The 17,990-nt window shown below is 43.3% G+C and overlaps 1 protein-coding gene across 5 annotated transcripts in view; it reads left to right on the top strand.

Moving 5' to 3' along the window:
* The window catches only part of CDK14 (cyclin dependent kinase 14), a 2,110,677-nt gene that overhangs the window by 412,529 nt on the left and 1,680,158 nt on the right, over nt 1–17,990 (top strand). The window contains exon 1 of one of the 5 annotated variants that reach the window (XM_085631157.1): nt 10,527–10,643. The exons of the other annotated variants lie outside the window; for them this stretch is intronic. The gene's annotated coding sequence lies outside the window, so the exon portion shown is untranslated. Of the gene's footprint in view, nt 1–10,526; nt 10,644–17,990 lie in introns of those variants that run through there. 5 annotated transcript variants of the gene reach the window in all.

Below are 17,990 nucleotides of genomic sequence, written 5' to 3'. Positions count from 1 at the left end.
CCCTTTTATTGTATATTAATCGAGCAATGGTGTCTTTTAAAATCTTACATTCTTGCCTCAAATGTCATTCCGACCCCATATTTGTCAGAATAACCCTTCTCCTCAGCCGTTGTCTAAGATGGGTATTTATTTTGATTATGTAATTACTCTCTTGGAGGTTTAAGACAAATATACTAGTGCTAATTGATTATTTTAGTTAAAATAGGTATGTTTTACCTTTTTCCGTTTTATATGTACCTTTGCGGACATCTTTAAATGTGGTCTTCTTGATTTTATTGCAAGTTTTATTATTTTGCACTTAAATGAACTGTTCTTTTTGTAAAGGTTTTTATTAGACACATACTAGCCAAATACTAAATTCTTCTGTCTGTGCCTTGCTCGTTCTTTAATTGAGACAGCTATGTTAGAGCAATACCATGTATGGGTAGAAACCAGCACTGAATGCATCTGAAAATACAAACTAGAGCAAGCCCAAATTTAAATGAAAACATTTCATCAAAATGCTTATGATACTATGATGGTCATTAGACTGGCGGGCAGACTTTGTCCGCCCACCATCCTGTCGTGGAATGGGACCGCCCGCCGTTGGTGCGGGGGTCCCGTTGGTGAAATTAGGAAGGATGCGCCCGTCACACTGGCAGGCGCATCCTGCATTCCTGACATTGCGGCGGGCGGTGCTCTCAGCACCGCCCGCTGCAATGCCAAGAAGGCATGTCGTGCACCTCCATGCACAACGTGGCAGGCACCGCTCTGTGCCTGCCATGTTGTGCATAGAGGTGCAGTGCATCCTCCACTCTCAGAATCCCTGGGGGCCCGCTACGGGCCCCCAATGGCAAAAACCGCCTGCATAGTAATATGGATGGCGGTGTCTGCCAGACACCGCCACCATATGAACTGCTTTTCCGCCCAGTAGGCAATCGGGTGGATTGCCTACCGGCGGAAAACCGGCGGACAGTCTTCCTGTACGCCGGGGTCCCCCCCGCCATGGTAATGTGGCGGGGGGAAATTTGCAGCGGCGGAGGTTTTTGGTAGGCGGATCACCACCGCCATATGGGTCCGGTTCAACTCCGACATACCTTCTTAATTTAGGGCTACATTCAGCAGCTCAGATTTGGATATTTTAACTTTGAATCCTGCTGCTCCCCTTAAGAACTCCCGCTCCTCCTGGAAGCGGGTAAGAGAGTGAATTCTTAACTTCATATCAAATATGCTAAGTTATGCTCCTCCCCTCCAGACTGTAGTCTTCAAATTTTTTTGTTCTTGCTTTTTGCAAGGTGTCAATGGAAAATGGAAAAAAGGGCAGTGATAGGATCGTAAGGTATACCCCTTGGTGCCCCTCTGCAAGTTTATTTTATCTGAGAAGCTGCGTTCATCAGCAATATAGAGTTTTCTGCAGTTTACTAGTATTATGTTTCTATATTTTTCCCACATCTGTTCATCTAACAGCCTGATGCATGAACTGTTAGTCTGCCCGGATGAATGCTTTTCCAGTGCCAAGAGAAATTGAGAGCCATGCAACGTGTATTCTTGAACATTTGGTTCTTTTTGATGAAACCTTTTTGTTTAGGATGTATAATCTCACAATCCAACCCCTGAAGTCTGTTCGCAAAGATGTTAATAAGCCAACTTGGTGGTAATATGGTGCTAAGGGTCTGCAGGATCAAAATTCAAAGAAAGAGATTGTAAAATTATTTAATAGTTTTGTGAAGTTTGTTCTGAGGATAAGTTTCAAAGTGTTATTAAAAACACGTGTGAAACCACCATGGTCTGCTGGTTTATTTGGTTCCATTGATCCAAACGATAGGTACTCTTATTCCACAGTGATGGCAGTTGCTGCATGTTATCTCTGTAGATCAATGTTCTTTGTAAGACTTAATATATTTAGATAAGGCTATTTGTGATCTGAATAAGGGTGATCTAAAATGACAATTATACTTTTACTTCCCGATTCTTGATTATGTCACTTTCCTTATTTTGGATTATTTTCATGTACCTGTGTTACCTTCAAGCCTGTGGGTCCAGTGATAAATGATATGAGAGAAGCCAAGTTAAATTTAAGAAACTAAAAAAGGACATGCACGCAGTATCTCATTTTTTTTTTTTTAAACTTATTTTTATTGCCATTTTCATATTTTACACATTGTACATCATACAAAACTTTCAAATAGTTATGTCAGATTGTACATCCAATAGTGGTACACATCAACTGTATATACCGGTGATTCGCATGCAGTATCTCATTTATGCCGATGGTTGCCAGTGGGCACCACCGGCACTTAATTCTGGTGAGCGGAACACTTTGCCGTATTTCACTCTACCCCTGTCCTGGTCTGCTGATGCCTTAATTTGCTGAACACCAGCAGAGAGCAGAGCAATCCTTTTTTATTGTCAGAGACAAATAGACAAGGGCAGCCCATAGTTATCTGTTACCATTTCTTCTATTTCCACAAACCACAATGGAAGTAAAGGAAGATCTGTGGTTCTCCTTCATAGACGGCTTGCATGCAGCTTTCTGGGCAGGCCTATTGCACAGTTGTACACAGAGTAAGGTAACGTAAGGCTCTCCCAACCCGGACCTCTCCTTACTCAGTTTCTGGAGCCCTGATCAATATTTGGGACCAGGACCTATCTTATTACAAATTGAGCACTGCATGAAGGGATGCATAAAAAGATCAAGACACAGACAAAACTACATTACAAAGAAAGAAGCCTCCAAAACTAGTGGCAACACCACCACAAAAGTCGACATCTGAATGTGATGAATATAAAAGCGACCAGGAACAAAGAACAACATGAACATGAATAGGGATGGAAATCAGTTCAGATCAAGATTTGGTGGTGAAAACAATATGGATTTAACAAATAGAAAATAAATCATAAACATAAGCAGGTCTGGGAAGAGCAGGCAGTGCTCTGCACAACATGCACATGCTATGAGAAGTGGTCACAGTCTCAGTAGGGATTGCGAGGATTATACACAGAGGTAGACGTTTGTGTTTCGTCCCCTCCTCCTTCCTGGTTACGTGAGAAGGAATTAGGATAAAGTTAGTCTGTACCCAATGCGTGATGATGCTCACCTCATATGGCATGCTTGACCACTCATGCACCTTTGTATTTACTATGGCGAAACATTTATTTTGTCGCAATCCATATTTATCCTTTGATGAGGGTGGAAAAAATATGAAAAATAAATATGCACATAAATAAAATTAAGTCCTACCTGTGCACTTTCTGCAAAGTTCTGCAAGCTTCTTAAAAGGTTCGACATCAGCCTTCACAAAGCTGCAGAATTGAATCCCATACTGTCAATCGCATTCTACATAAATGGACTCTATATTAGAGGGAAAAAAGATTGTTGTTTTCCTTGAAATCCATGTGCTTCGGTTGCCCACAGCCATCTGTGAAATCCAATAACGTGTTATTGGAAAGTTTAGCTAGACACAAACGCACCTTTGCCGCCAGCAAAATTCGTTCAGGCACTCTGGTATTGGAGGAGCCGAAAAAACAAATTTCTTCCCCCTCAAAAATAATGAAACTCCCAAACCCATTCAGTTGGGAAGCTTTCTAAACCGCATCAGAATAGGGCCCACGGAGTATCTACCAATCATAGGAGAAACGAGACAACGTATCTCGCCTTATTAGTTCCTTAAAGTGCCCCAGGCACACACTGCCTTGTGCCTAACATCCGAGCTTGAGCACTCTTAGTACTGTGCGTCCACATTTCTGGTTTCTAGCCAACACTGAAATGACTCCTGCCTCACTTCCATCCTGGAAGTATGACAGAGCTTGGCTGTCCATGGTGTGGGAGCCCAGACACTCGCCTAGATCTGTGTGGCAAACCCAAGATTGCAGTGCCTCTGAAAGAAAATGCTTTTCCAGGCTCCCATGATCATCATGTGACACTGAAACTACAAATGCAGTAGGTACAAGGTACAAGCACACAGGTCAGAAGGACTGTGGAGTAAAGAGGTGGCACCTGCTGTGCACAAAGGAACCATCCAAGGGAAGTGGCTGCACAGCAATATACCCAAGCCCAGTGTGGCACAGATGCCATGGAACCCACAAAGCAGGGTCCTCAAAGAAAAATGGCAGAGAAGCAACACAATAACACAATATACCCTCTGAAAAGGGTGTCCATAGTCATGGGTTTCCACCCCGGGCCCTGCCTCATCATGATGGAAGGGAAACGCTTCTCTCCTTGTTTGAGACTGCCCTGATGTGTATACCATCCCTGGATTGGAGAAGCTAAATAAAAACAGGAAACAAGGGGACTGTCTCTGAGGTTAGATCAAACTTGCGAGTAGGGATGATGAGGATAAAGAGGGTTGAGGGGGCCCTAAGCTATGCCCCGCTCAGTCCTTGGTGTCCAGTTGTACGGTTAGACATTTATGAACTTTTAAGTAACATTATAAAAGGTACGTCTTCACTTTTCTCTACTCTTCTTCCTTTATACAATTTATTCAGTTATCACCCGAGTTCCGCCTGGTCAAAAACAATCCTATGGCTCCATTAAAGGAAGCACCAAGGTGTCCAATTGGGCACAGCACCAGGTATTAAAAAAACAGTAAACTTGTCGCAAGGCTGCCTTGTTTTTATATATAATTAAAAAGTTGTTGTTTCCTTTATTAGGACAGCGGGTAGCCACTAATTAAATATTCGAGTCTTGGTCACAGAGCATCCTAAAAGCCCCTGCAAGGACTCATTAATTTACATATTGGTTCTTGTGGTGCTCCAAGAAGGGCATAGGCATCATCAACAAATTAGAGTGTGGGGTCTGCCAGGGGCACAGCAGCCCTCAAGGAGAGTTTTTCCTCAAACGTAATCTAAGTTTTCCGGAAGGATATATGGGAGTTTTTGGGAAAACTTGCTTGGTTTATGGAGTACTTCTGAAACTTGTGCTTTCAGTGGGTGAAAAAGCCCCTGTTCCTTGGATTGTTCTAAAAATGCAATGGTAGCCGGGTAAAGGTAGAAATAAGACTCTGGGACACATGTTAATCAATCTACTGCTTTATTAACAATGTTAACAGTTGACAATGAAAGGTTTTATATTTCAGAAAATAGTTTTGAATGGTGGGACTATCCCTACTGATTTCATTTTTTTTTTTTTTTTTTTAATTCGTCATTGCAAAAGAAAATCAATTCATACGTTTCATTAGGCAGATTCCATTTAGCCAGTTATACAATAAAAAAAACAGCAGAGAGAGTGGAATGGCAAATACAAAAATAAACGGGGTTGAAGCATAGTCAAATCTCTATATAGATTATTTCAGTCGTTTTCAAGTCTATTTCTCCACTCGGAAATTGGTGTCCATATCCGTTTCCCCATCTGTTGTGTCTTCCATCCTTTTTTGTCATACAAAGCTTTTTCTAATACATATATTGCTAATAGTCGTGCCATCCATTGTTGAAATGTTGGCGGGTTAGGGTCTTTCCACATAGCTGCCACACATAGTCTACATAGGATCATGGCTATATAGATGAACTCATGATGAGATGATTTTATGCCATCCCTGGTTACTCCCAGAATCATAACTTCATTGGTTATACTTATTTTAATCCCGAGAGCATGATTCAAGAATTGCTCTATTGTGTTCTTGAATAGATCCAAGGCGGGACAAGCGGAAAACATATGAATGGTATCCGCCTGTGCGTCTCGGCATCTAGGACAAACCACTCCCGTTGTTCCCCCCCACTGAGCAATTCTATGCGGTGTATAATATAGCTCATACAAGGTCTTATATTGCTGAGTTTGCAGAGTAGCAGCTCTTAACACAGAGTTTGATAATTTAATTGCTTTTTCAACCTCATTGCCAGTTAGATTCAACTTATTATTCCATTTATCAATCACTTTTCGACAATCATCCTCCTTATATCTCGTCAATTCTTCATAAACCTGTGAGATTGAACAGCCTTTATTAGCCCTTAGGATTTCAATAATTTCTACCCTTTTATAATTAGTATCCCCTCCCTGTTTCTTTGCCAGGACCGATCTTATTTGTAGATATTTAAAAAAATCCCTACGGTCTAAGTTATATAGTTGGCATGCTTGTTCGAATGTTATTAGTCCCATGGTTCCCACCAAGTCTCCTATGGTTTTTATCCCCTTCATATCCCAGCACTTCATAACCGGATCATGGAATACCATTGGTAACGACTGATTATTAAATAACGGAGTATAATAGTTCGTCCTCCCAATTTGTGTTCTCTTCCTTACGATTGACCATACTGCCATTGCTGCACCCACAGTCTTGAACTTGACTTTCTTATAGTAACTTCCTTCGTTGAATGTAAGGAGCCATTTGTCAGAGTCCTTGATCAATAGCTCATATATATCAGGGATGCTCTCCCCCACTCTCCATCGATCCTCTGTGTTTCCCCCCACTAGCCCCTTGATGTATTGTAGGACGGTTGCCCAATAGTAAGTCCTGTAGTCCGGTGCCGCTAGGCCCCCTCGCTCTCTTGGTAATGACAGAAATTTCAGTGCTCGCCGTGTTTTACCTTTAGCCCATATAAAGTGATTTGTAAGCCCCTCTATTTCGCGGAACCAGTTATTGTTAAATTTAAGCGGAATCGTACGGAACAAATATAATATTTTAGGCAAGAAAATCATTTTTATTAGATTACATCGACCTATTGTTGTTAAATATAGGTTGTTTAATCTATCTCGATCCCGCTTAGCCTTTTTAATTACCGGTCCCAAGTTCATTTCCACTATCTTTGAAAGGTCGGCGGTTATCGTTATCCCTAAATAGGTTGCTGATTCTGTTATTCTTTTATCTACCAGCCTTACCTTTTTATTGACTACTATTTGAGTTTTACTCTCATTTAATTTATACCCTGAGAGCGCCCCATAGGCTGTAGCTTCTTGTTCTATCTCTAATAGAGCTGTCGCCGGATCCACAGATATTACCGCTAAGTCATCTGCGTACCCTAAGATTTTCGTTTCATGTCCATTCAGGACAACCGGCATAATATTTCTATTTGCCTCTATCTTTCTTATAAACCCATCTATGTAAAATGCGAAGAGTAGTGGAGAACATGGGCATCCTTGTCTGGTACCCCGTCCGACTTTTGTAGCCCCGCTCTGCTCCCCCATAATCCGCAATCTTATCGTTGGGTTCAGATATAGAGCTCTCAGTGCCTCGATACAGACATCCCCTATATTTACTTTTCCTAGAGCCGCCCAGAGGAAGCCCCACGAGACCCTATCAAATGCTTTTTCTGCGTCTAATAAGATTAAAGCCATAGGGTCTCGTGAAGCTGCCGTCCCATCAAACAGAGTGCAGACTCTGCGGATATGGTCCGCTGTGCCCCTCCCGGGGATGAACCCATGCTGGCGAGGGGAGATGATCTTGCCAATAAAAGCACTTAGACGGTTAGCCAGCATCTTAGAATATATCTTAGTGTCGCTATTCATCAAGCTTATGGGCCTGTATGACCCAGGATCGGTTGGGTTTTTGTTCTTTTTGAGAAATACAACCATGGTTGCATCTCTCCAGGACTCAGGAGGAATCCCCCCTCCTTGCGTCTCGACCATCAATCGATAAAGATCCTCTTCAATATTGGTTAAAATTTTTTTATAGAATTCGAGAGGTATAGAATCAGGACCCACCGCTTTCCCGGCTGGCAGATCGTTGATTGCCCCTCTTAGTTCTTCTAATGAAAAGTTGGAGTCCGTCATCGCTCTGTCCGCATTTGTTAGTTTCTCTGTTTGCACAGTCTCTAGGTAGCTCTCAATTTCACCGTCTGCGGCGCCATTTTCTGAGTTATACAGATTTTGATAGAATTCTTGAAAGATAGCGCAGATCTCTTTTGGCGTTGTGGCAACAGCTCCCATTGCAGAGTTTATCTGTGAGATATCCCCTTTTGTGACTGCCTGTCGAGTCCTGATGGCTAAAATACGCCCTATCTGTTCGCTATATTCATATTGGTCCTGTTTCCATGCCATATATTTCCCTGCCGCTTTATTTGCTAGTAACTCAACCACACCTACTGATTTCAATGGTGGATTATAACATGTTTCTGCTGTTACTAATATGGTTACACCCTGACAAATTCAGAAGGCCTGCATTACTAATAATGACACGCTTTATATTGTGATATGGTGTCTATTCATAGTTGGGGCACTGTGATTTTATTGTAACGGCTTGCTGGGATGCCAACTACTCTCTGGATATCACCAAAGGTTTTTTTCAGTTGCCTGTTGGTAGATATTTGTAAATTAATACATAATATTAAGTAGTGTGTTCTTAATAAAGTACTTTTCCTTTTTATAAGAGAAGGCACTGATTGGACAATTCATTGAGTATTGTTGCATACCAGAGAGCCAGGGGTATTAGCCCACACCACCGCCTCATCTTGGGCTGCCCTGCTTCCATTTCCTTAGAGAGTCAAGTGCTACAATGGGATATGTGGTTCCCGTTAAAGGTAAAGTTGTGGAATTGTTACATATGAAGGACTCGCATCCTTCGCAACTGATATACCAATTTCTTACATTACGCATACTACAAAACACAACCTTTGTCCTTTTTGAGTTCTCAGTTGAAACTACAGAATCTCTGTCCATCTGTAGGAGTTGCTGTTGATGGTTTTCATTAATATTTGTGTGTTTTTTTCACAAAGGTGACTCTAACTTTTGTAGCCTTTCACAAAGTATCTAGTTAGTTCCATTTATTGTATGACCTAGCTCCCAAAAGCCTTTTAATTATTATTGTAAATCATTTGCCTCTACAGGCAGGTATTGGGTTCCAAATAATACAAAGCAGTGGATAGAGGGTCTAAGGGAAAAGTTTAAAGACCTGCGTGGATAGATTCCCTACAAACAACAATAAATCAAACCAAGAATCTGCGGGTCTGCCAAGCTTAGAAAAGCTCAAAAGCACAACCAGTACAAGCATACGGCTCCTAAATAAAAATAGGAGGAGTCCCTTTAAGGGGACGGAATCCCATCACCCACTGAGGTGGCATGTTTCATCATCTATTGAGGTCCTGAGGAAGGCCACAATCAGATATTGATCACTCTGGCTGAAACATGTAGACCTGCTTTTTGCACCAGTGCAGCCAATATTTCTTAAAACTGCACTTGCACTGTGTTTTAACCTTGACACCAAGAGTTAACTAATAAACTCTCTTTTTTCTCTTGGTAGCCAATTTTAGCACCGCTCTTCACATCACCATTCTTTGCACTGCAAACATCACCCAATATATGTTTTACTCTTCGCATCAAATGGATTTTAGGAGATCTGACCAATTGATCATTAAAACATCCCTGAGCTCCTCTCTCACATTGAGAGGGTTGTAGCCCTTGGTTGCACTAGGGATTGCAATGAGGAGGAGATCCCAGATGATAAAGCATGCCACCTCAGTGGGTGACGGGATTCCGTCCCCTTAAAAGGACTCCTATGTTAATTTAGGAGCCGTATGCTTGTACTGGTTGTGCTTTAGAGCTGTTCTAAGCTCGGCAGACCCGCGGATTCTTGGTTTGAATTATTGGGTTCCTTCAGTATTTAAATGCATTGGTCTCGATTGCTCACTGCTTTTTGTTAGGGGTAGGTGTAACTTGTGTAATACCGTGTATCATAATCGCACATAAATATCCAAGAATTCCGCAAGATTATGCTTGAATTACGCAAGAAGAGGAATTCTGCATTTAGAGCTATTTCTTAACACACAAATACTTCCTCACATCCAAAATGGATGCAAGTATGCACTTTGCGCTACAAAATAGTGCTAAATTCAACAGAACACAATAGCGAGCAACCGCTCGTGCTCACTGAATGTGATCATGATGTAGAATTTTCCCCCAACTTACTTACAACATGTAGTGCTATATTCTTAGTGCAAAATGAACCCTCACGTCCAAAATAGTCACAAAAATGCATTTTGCACTAAGAAACAACGCTTAATGCAGCAGAAGATGAATAGTGAGCACGAGTGACTAAATGTGCTCTCTCAGGAGGATCTGTGTCCCCCAAATTAATCTTAACTACGCAAACATGGCTAATCGTGTAATTATCGGCAATTCTGCATCAGAGTAATGGGGAATTACCAAAATTGCTCAAATTACTCCAGCGTAATCGAAATTCTGCCCAAGTCTACTTTTTGAGCGGACACAGTACTCTGGTTTTCACAAGTTCACCGTCACTAAAATGCTATATTTCATTGGTGTAACATGGCAGCTGAATCGATAGCTGTTCAGGAAGCCCCTGCACTGTATAATTCGCCCAGGCAGCGTATGCACAGTTTGCTTGGCTGCAATGCTGCTGCAGAGCCTGGTTAGCTTCCTTGTCGAAGAACTCTACAGGCAGGTCCATCCCATTTAATATCTCCGGATAGATTTTTTTTTTTTTTAAATGCGAAGACGCTTAGCGGCTGATGAAACTGAGACAATCACTTGATTGTGTGTTCCTCGCGCCGTGCGCTCCGCCGGGATTCACCTGTCTGCGTGGATGTTTCCGTTTTTAGCCTGCGCACCCCCCCCTTTCCTCCCTGTAGTACAGCCTTCCCCTTTCAGCTTGCTGTTGCAGAAACGTGTGAACTCGTTTGCTGAATGAGCTTGGCCTCGTCGCCAGAGCCAGCCTTACGGGAGGCATGTGAAAGATTTGCTGGCGTGTCCTATCCGGGTGGAGTGTCACAGCAGCACGGTAAGACGGTCCTCTCTACAATGGAACACCCATGTCATGCTGGAGGGAGCTGTCCCTTGCTGAACGTCCTGTCACCCGCACGTGCGCTTCCCTTTCATCACACTGCGGTGCCGCTGCATGGTGGGCTTCACACGTTTCATCCTACACGGGGGAACGTGCCATTTGACCTATAACCCCGCACGAGGCTACTCTACGGACTGCCCCGCGGGACGCTCGAGCCGGCGCCGGAAGTTTATTAGCCTAGTTAAAGCTACCCACTGCGTTCAGTCGTGTTCGTCAGACGTGCATGGTGTGTTTCTGTTTAATGAGAAATAGTGGCCGCGCAGTGTGTGTTCACTGAGGTGGTGAATGCCCTCTGGGGCGCATGAATGAAGGACGTGACAGGCCACTTTGTGCACGTGCGAAAACCAATACGTCGAACATTGCAGAACCGGAATGGAGTCGAGGCTTTTATCCCCGACCAGGGACTTTGCATAATTTAGCACAACAGCACCCGTGGCATCGTATTAACAGGCGACCATGGCGTACAGTGCTTAGAGTGAGTGAGGCTCGGGTAAGTGAAGTGGGTGGAAAGCAGCGCTCGTAGCGTAAATGAGTTTGGGCTATAAATGATGTCGTTGAAGGATGTGTCCCGCGTGTTGTTTTATGTTTCGGACTTCGGGAAGGCGATTTCAGCACGTTTTATAGTATGAAGGTGTGGCAAGCTCGCAGTTTTACAAATTGCACGTTTGGTCTTGAGAGCAGCAAATATGAAAGTAGACGGTCGGGATGGTGCAGCTACATATTTTATTAATACATTGTATCATATTTTCGAGAGGCATTCGTGACTGACTATTGGTATGTTTCTTAAATGCACATTGGCAAAATATACAGGTAGAAAACACAATTATGTAACGCCTTCCTGTGATATTGTGACTTGTCCTGTCTCACTGTACATTTCACGTAAATACTTATTCATATTGTTACATAACATTCTATACCTACAGCAATGATTAATTGTGAGTGCAAATTTTAATTTTTTACATGCTAAAATCTATTCATTTAAATTGTCTGTAGAAGACAGACCCAAACCAAGGCATACGCATGACCTCCTGACATACACACACCAAAGAGGTGCACAAAGGCAAACAGTTGTGGTCCATTCAGAAAATCCTCTTTGCAAGCCGGCTGTAGCAGGGTATCCGTGAACCCGTGATTTGTGAGATAGTGCAGCGCAGCGTGAATATGGAAGCTGTCGTTTTTACGTGACCAGAAATACATTATTCCCATCAACACAGTTTTCTCCCTGGTGGAGGCAGAATTGAATACAGGCATTCTATGAGGTACCAAGACTTATGAATGTAAAGGCTCCAAATACGTTTGCATTATTTGATTCCGTTCTGGAAACGAGGCTATCCGACTGCTCTGTTGAATGTACTTTTTTTTTTATTTTTGCATATTTACATAGCGTGAACTCGACCCGAAGGTATTGGAGCGCTTTACATGAGCACCGTATTTACAGTACACATTCAGGCACGGGGAGATAAAGTGAATTGCCCAGAATCACAGGATGTGGACGCGACCCCGAGGCTCGAACCCTGGTTTACTTTTGTATCTGCAGACATCACACAGCACAATTTGATCTATCCCCAACCCGTGTCTGAGGCGAATGCAGATCTGCTCACTGACCGATGTGAATAGTCATAAGAGAAGTTTGGAATGTTCATGAAGTTGAAATTTCCATGTTAGGAGGCTGCGATATGTATTTGCGCTGCTTATGGTTGAGCTCATAAGTGTGGACTCAATGGCATTTGCATTTTATATTTTGTTCTGTGACATGTACACAATTTCAGAGTTACTCAGGACCAGTGGTCCACTCAGTGGTGTAGCTGCCACTGGTGTCAGCAGGTGCAGTGGCACCTGGGCCCAGAGGGGAAGCCTGACAATTACTATATTTTTCAACCCAAATGACAGGCAAAGGGGCAATTTCCTGGCTTGCGCCCGGGTTCATGTCATCCTTGTTGTGCTACTGTCACTGGCAATAGAAGTGTTCATTGAGAAGTGTTAAAGGAAGAGAGTTCCAGTGTTCGAAACATATTGATGAAAGGTCGAAAGTGCTGAACAGTCACAGCTCTCTGGCGCAGACTGGCATCTTGCATATCCCTGTCTTGGTAGAATGAAGTGTATACTGAGGTTCATGAGCAATGTTACTTTGAAACCTGTTTCATGGAAGCGCAGGCCATTGGGATGCATATATTACAACGCAGGCATTACAGCGTAGTGCCTTTACAATGCAGTCAGTACCACGACTGCCACGTTACCACGAGTTCCATTACAACGCAAGTCATTACAACGACTTGCTTTAGGGAATCTGGTGTTGGACTGGTATTGGATTTTAAGTCCAACACCTTCCCTACTGATGCACCGACTGGAGTTGAAATAGCAATTTAAACTGCTCCAAAGCCCAGCGCTTCACTAAAGCAAGTCGTTGTAATGGCTTGCATTGTAATGGAACTCGTGGTAATGACACAGTCGTGGCATTGACTGCGTTAAGCCATGCGTAGTTTTGGCACGCATAGTAACAGATGCTATTCCAGGCCATTGAGCAGGCGTGGTCAAAGTGAACAAGCATTATGTTGATGCTAACCAGTGCTAAATTTGTACAAAAATAAATAAATGCCAAGTCCCTCATCAGGCCACTTCCGCTTTTACCACTACCTAATGCCCCCTACTAGGCCTGCCAGTGGCAGTACCAATACAACTACCAAGCATCACATTCCTCTAAGTGTGACAATTAAGACTATTTTAGGTTCTCAAAGCTATAATAATGGCTCAGACAGCAGGTACTCGTCATTTTTAATGTGTATTGATTTAATAAAGAACTGTTGTGCACTGCAAACAAAACCACCATGTGACTGACTGTCATAAGTGCCGGTGTTGACAATTAAGTGACCGTGCTGAGCACTGGAAACCACTTGTTCAAATTAAGCACTGATGCTAACTCTAAGTGTACACATTAGCAAAACCTTAAACAAGGCCTCTTTATGAAAAGCTAACAACTGTCTAAGTTTGCTAGGAACAGTTTTTGTCTCAGAATTACTTATAACATTGCATTGCAGCTATGGAATGACGTTGGTGTCTTTTCCATCGTAAATTAGAAAGTCACCCCAAACTAGCATTTATAGAAAATAGCAAAACTAGCAAAACGATCGATTGATGATCGAAATTGATTAATTTATGCTTTGTTAATTTAGTTTGATTGAGTTACTACTGGAACATTACAATGTTGGATGAAGATGAATTGAATCAGGGCCAATAACGGCCGGTATAAGCCTTTTGCTCCAACACTCTAATGCTTTTATAACTGTTTCACTATTTTTAATTTACAAAATTCTACACTCATTGGGAGGCATGTTGTAATAGCCTTATGGCACGTCTGCCTCGGGCTATACCGTTTGCTAAAGGTCCTCTCCCTCATCATAGGCCCATAACTTGGGTTGAGGGACTTAAAAAACTAGTATAGACCTCCGCATCAAGAATACACAAATCCAGAGCTGGAGGCAGGGCCTTTTCCCCTCTAGCACCCAAATTATAGAACTCAATTCCATATTATTTTAGAAATAAACAACTGGAAACCATGTTTAGAACGCAGCTAAAAACTCACCTTTTATAAAGAACTGTAGTTGCTCCCTCTGGCCCTTTCTTTCTCATTCTAATTAGTCTTTCTGCCTACTGTTTGACTGCAACTAGCGCTGGGTTGCTCCTACTGGAGCAGCTGCCGTCCTCTTCAAAACTTAATTCATTCATTCATTCAAGGAACTGATTGAAGCAAATACATGCTTCTCATAGTTTAAATTTTCTCTATCCTGCTTTTAAAAAAAACGTTTTAGTTCTTGATTAGATTGATGCATTGCCCTTAATAAAAATAAATTCCTCCATTTCGGATGTTATTTGCGATTCTATGTAAGAAAGAGAAATACAGGAGAAGAAGTAATAGAACTCTGGAATGTTAAGAGCTCCCCTGAAGGCAGTGAATTGGATCAGGGCGAATAGTGGCTGGTACAGACTTTTTGTTACAAAATTCCCATTTTTTTTGTTCCACCTTTGTTGAGAACACTATACGCGCGGGGACGCGCTCTTTGAACCTACCACTGCCACAACTTTGAACCAGGCTCGCCGTGAGGGGAACGGCTTCTTCAACGGGGCCAAAAGGAACTTTGCTCGATCTGGGACACCGCCGGGAGGCGGCGGAACTACATTTCCCAGCACCCTCAGCTCCGGGCGCCTGCCGCTGATGTCATCAGGCAGCGCCCGGGCTGTATAAATTACACACAGGCCCCACGCAGCGCGGGACGCACTCTTTGAACCTACCACTGCCACAACTTTGAACCAGGCTCGCCGTGAGGGGAACGGCTTCTTCAACGGGGCCAAAAGGAACTTTGCTCGATCTGGGACACCGCCGGGAGGCGGCGGAACTACATTTCCCAGCACCCTCAGCTCCGGGCGCCTGCCGCTGATGTCATCAGGCAGCGCCCGGGCTGTATAAATTACACACAGGCCCCACGCAGCGCGGGACGCACTCTTTGAACCTACCACTGCCACAACTTTGAACCAGGCTCGCCGTGAGGGGAACGGCTTCTTCAACGGGGCCAAAAGGAACTTTGCTCGATCTGGGACACCGCCGGGAGGCGGCGGAACTACATTTCCCAGCACCCTCAGCTCCGGGCGCCTGCCGCTGATGTCATCAGGCAGCGCCCGGGCTGTATAAATTACACACAGGCCCCACGCAGCGCGGGACGCGCGCGGGCAGCGCCCGGGCGAAGCCCGGGCCAAGGGCGGGCCCGTTTTAGCCCGTGAGAGACTGGACTGGGCCACCCCTCTTTCCCCCAACCTCAAATTTACCTGTGGTAAGACGATATATATATTTTTATTTTTTTTTGAAAGTGAAATTGCCTTATTACAGTTACTATCAGGGTAGATCTGTACAGGATTTGCCAGATTATAATGTCGAGACAAAAAACACCTGCCACCCTGGCAAATACAATGGATAATTATTTGGTCCAGGTGGTGGCAAAGATCAATAATGATCGGAGATCTTCCCTGGGACTTATGGATTCCCCACCTTGTGCCCAAATTAACCAATCAGGGATATTTCAGTCTGCTAGAGATGAAATTGTCACCAATGACTCGATTGAGGTCCCCTATGACTCCTCTATAACAAATGTATCCACGCCTTCTACTGTTCAACAACTCGATCCTATTGTTGATTTACTTATCTTAGAAGAGCCAAACCAATCCGACACAATTGTGGAGCTAGATCCTGAGAGCAATACTCCTCCCACTCCTGTCCCTGCACCAAGAGTTAAAAAAGGGATTACTAAGGAACCTCCTAGAAGAGGTGGCCTACGTTCCTGTAAAACTAAATCTGTAACCCCACCAAGAAGAGTAAAGAAAAGGGTGGAAGAAGGGATAAGGGAAGAAGAGAACGAAAGTGTAGATTGGGAGGATACCTTTTTAAATAAGCTCATGGGAGCACTGGAGTCTAAGTTATCAGGGCTAATGAAACCTCTTATATCAAAAGTAGACCAATTAGCTAATAAAGTTAATAAACTAGAGACCCTCCTAAGAAAAACCAATGAGGGGATGGGGGAAATATCAAACCTAATAATATCCAAATTTGAACACATAGATGCTGCAGGGAAATCACTTGGGGGTACTATAAATACAGGCCTACAAATTCCATCTGACCATATTCATCAAGCCTCCTCTGGACATGGTGAGACTCCTAATACTGCCCCAACATTAGAAACAGCACAATCAGTAGGCAATACTATCACTGAGACTCTTAATCCAGAAACTGGCCCAGTTGAATTAATTGTTGAAGCCTCCCCCATGATCCTAGTACTCGCAAACACACCAACGTTGAAAACAGGGCAGATCGAGTCCTCGGACTCCCTACGAAATAAGGCTTTGCAGTGGCTTAGCAATAATATGCACATATCCCCTTGGGGTAAGGTAAAACTATCTGATGATCTGCTCACAGCAAGAAAGGTTAAGTGGATAGGCACTAAGGCAAAGAAATTTCAAGGGGATTGTGTGGTTTTGAGTTTTAAGGGTCCTGAAGCTCTACCTGATGTCCTACGGAACATCTTCCCTCCACAACTTAGAACAGCAGAAATAATACCACTGACACTGGATTTCTTCTATAGTAGAAGAGGACTAATAGCTAAACCTAGCACATTAAGAACAAAGTGGACAGTTGTGGGAAATAGAAGGGCCAGGATTGACCCTTCAAGTGAGTGGGGGTTGAGGTTGGATAATCACTACTCCGTGCTATCTGACCTAAACGAGTGTGATTGACTCGCATGTGTTCTTCCTGTCGCCCCTGAACTCCAGCTGCACCAGGGACATGATAGGTCACTGATTTTTATTGAGTCTGTACTAGATGAATTGACCCCGGCCTCTAAGACATCTCCCACTCCCTCCCAAGAGGATCTAAGTGGAGTCTGGATGGGACAAAAAAGAACACTAGAGGCAATTGAGAATCCACTAATATTGAATAGTGACCTAGTGCCAGGTATAGAACCTGAAGATCGTATATACACTTCTGCCATTGACCAGATCCAGCACCAACTGGACATATTGCCATTATCTATTATTTCTTGGAATATAGCTGGCATTGCTAACAAGCTAAATATCCCAGATTGGGTCGATTTTATCGACCTGTACGATATAATATTGTTGCAAGAAACTTGGGCGCTCACCCCAATTTTCCGACAAGGATATCTGAACTTTTATGTCCCAGCCATAAGTAACCGAGTGGGTCGACACTCTGGGGGCCTGTTAATTTGGGTACGACAAACATTGAATTGCTCAGTTAAACAAAGGTCCATACCCTCTAATGATATCCTAGCTCTTGACATTAGCTGGCAAAATGGTCAACAACTAGCCCTGTTCAATCTTTACTCCAGGGGAGTTGGTAGGGGTAAACCATCAGAGACCCTGACGACCCTTGAGCATTATATTGAAATGCTACCAGTGCTTCCCCATGTAATAATAGGCGGGGATTTTTACACCACCTTCGAACCTCTGGGCGAAGAGGATAGGACACTGGCCGAAGATGAGGATACCAAGTGGAGAATTCCCCAACTGGATATCCCAGTTATTAGAAAATGGAGCACAGTAGCAATCCAACTGAAGAGTCTTTGTCTATCAAGAGGCCTTAGAGCAGTAAATGGACGGGCATCCTCTGACTTAATGGGGAAAAACACATTCGACAATGGTCGAGCAGCCAGCAGAATAGATTATATACTACTGGATGTAAGGGCTTGGGATAAATTGGTGGATATGGAAGTGAAAGATAAAATA

Source organism: Triturus cristatus, chromosome 10, assembly GCF_964204655.1.
Source record: "Triturus cristatus chromosome 10, aTriCri1.1, whole genome shotgun sequence".
NCBI lineage: Eukaryota > Metazoa > Chordata > Amphibia > Caudata > Salamandridae > Triturus > Triturus cristatus.
Note: the sequence above shows the minus strand (reverse complement) of the source record. Positions and strands in the feature narration are given on the sequence as shown.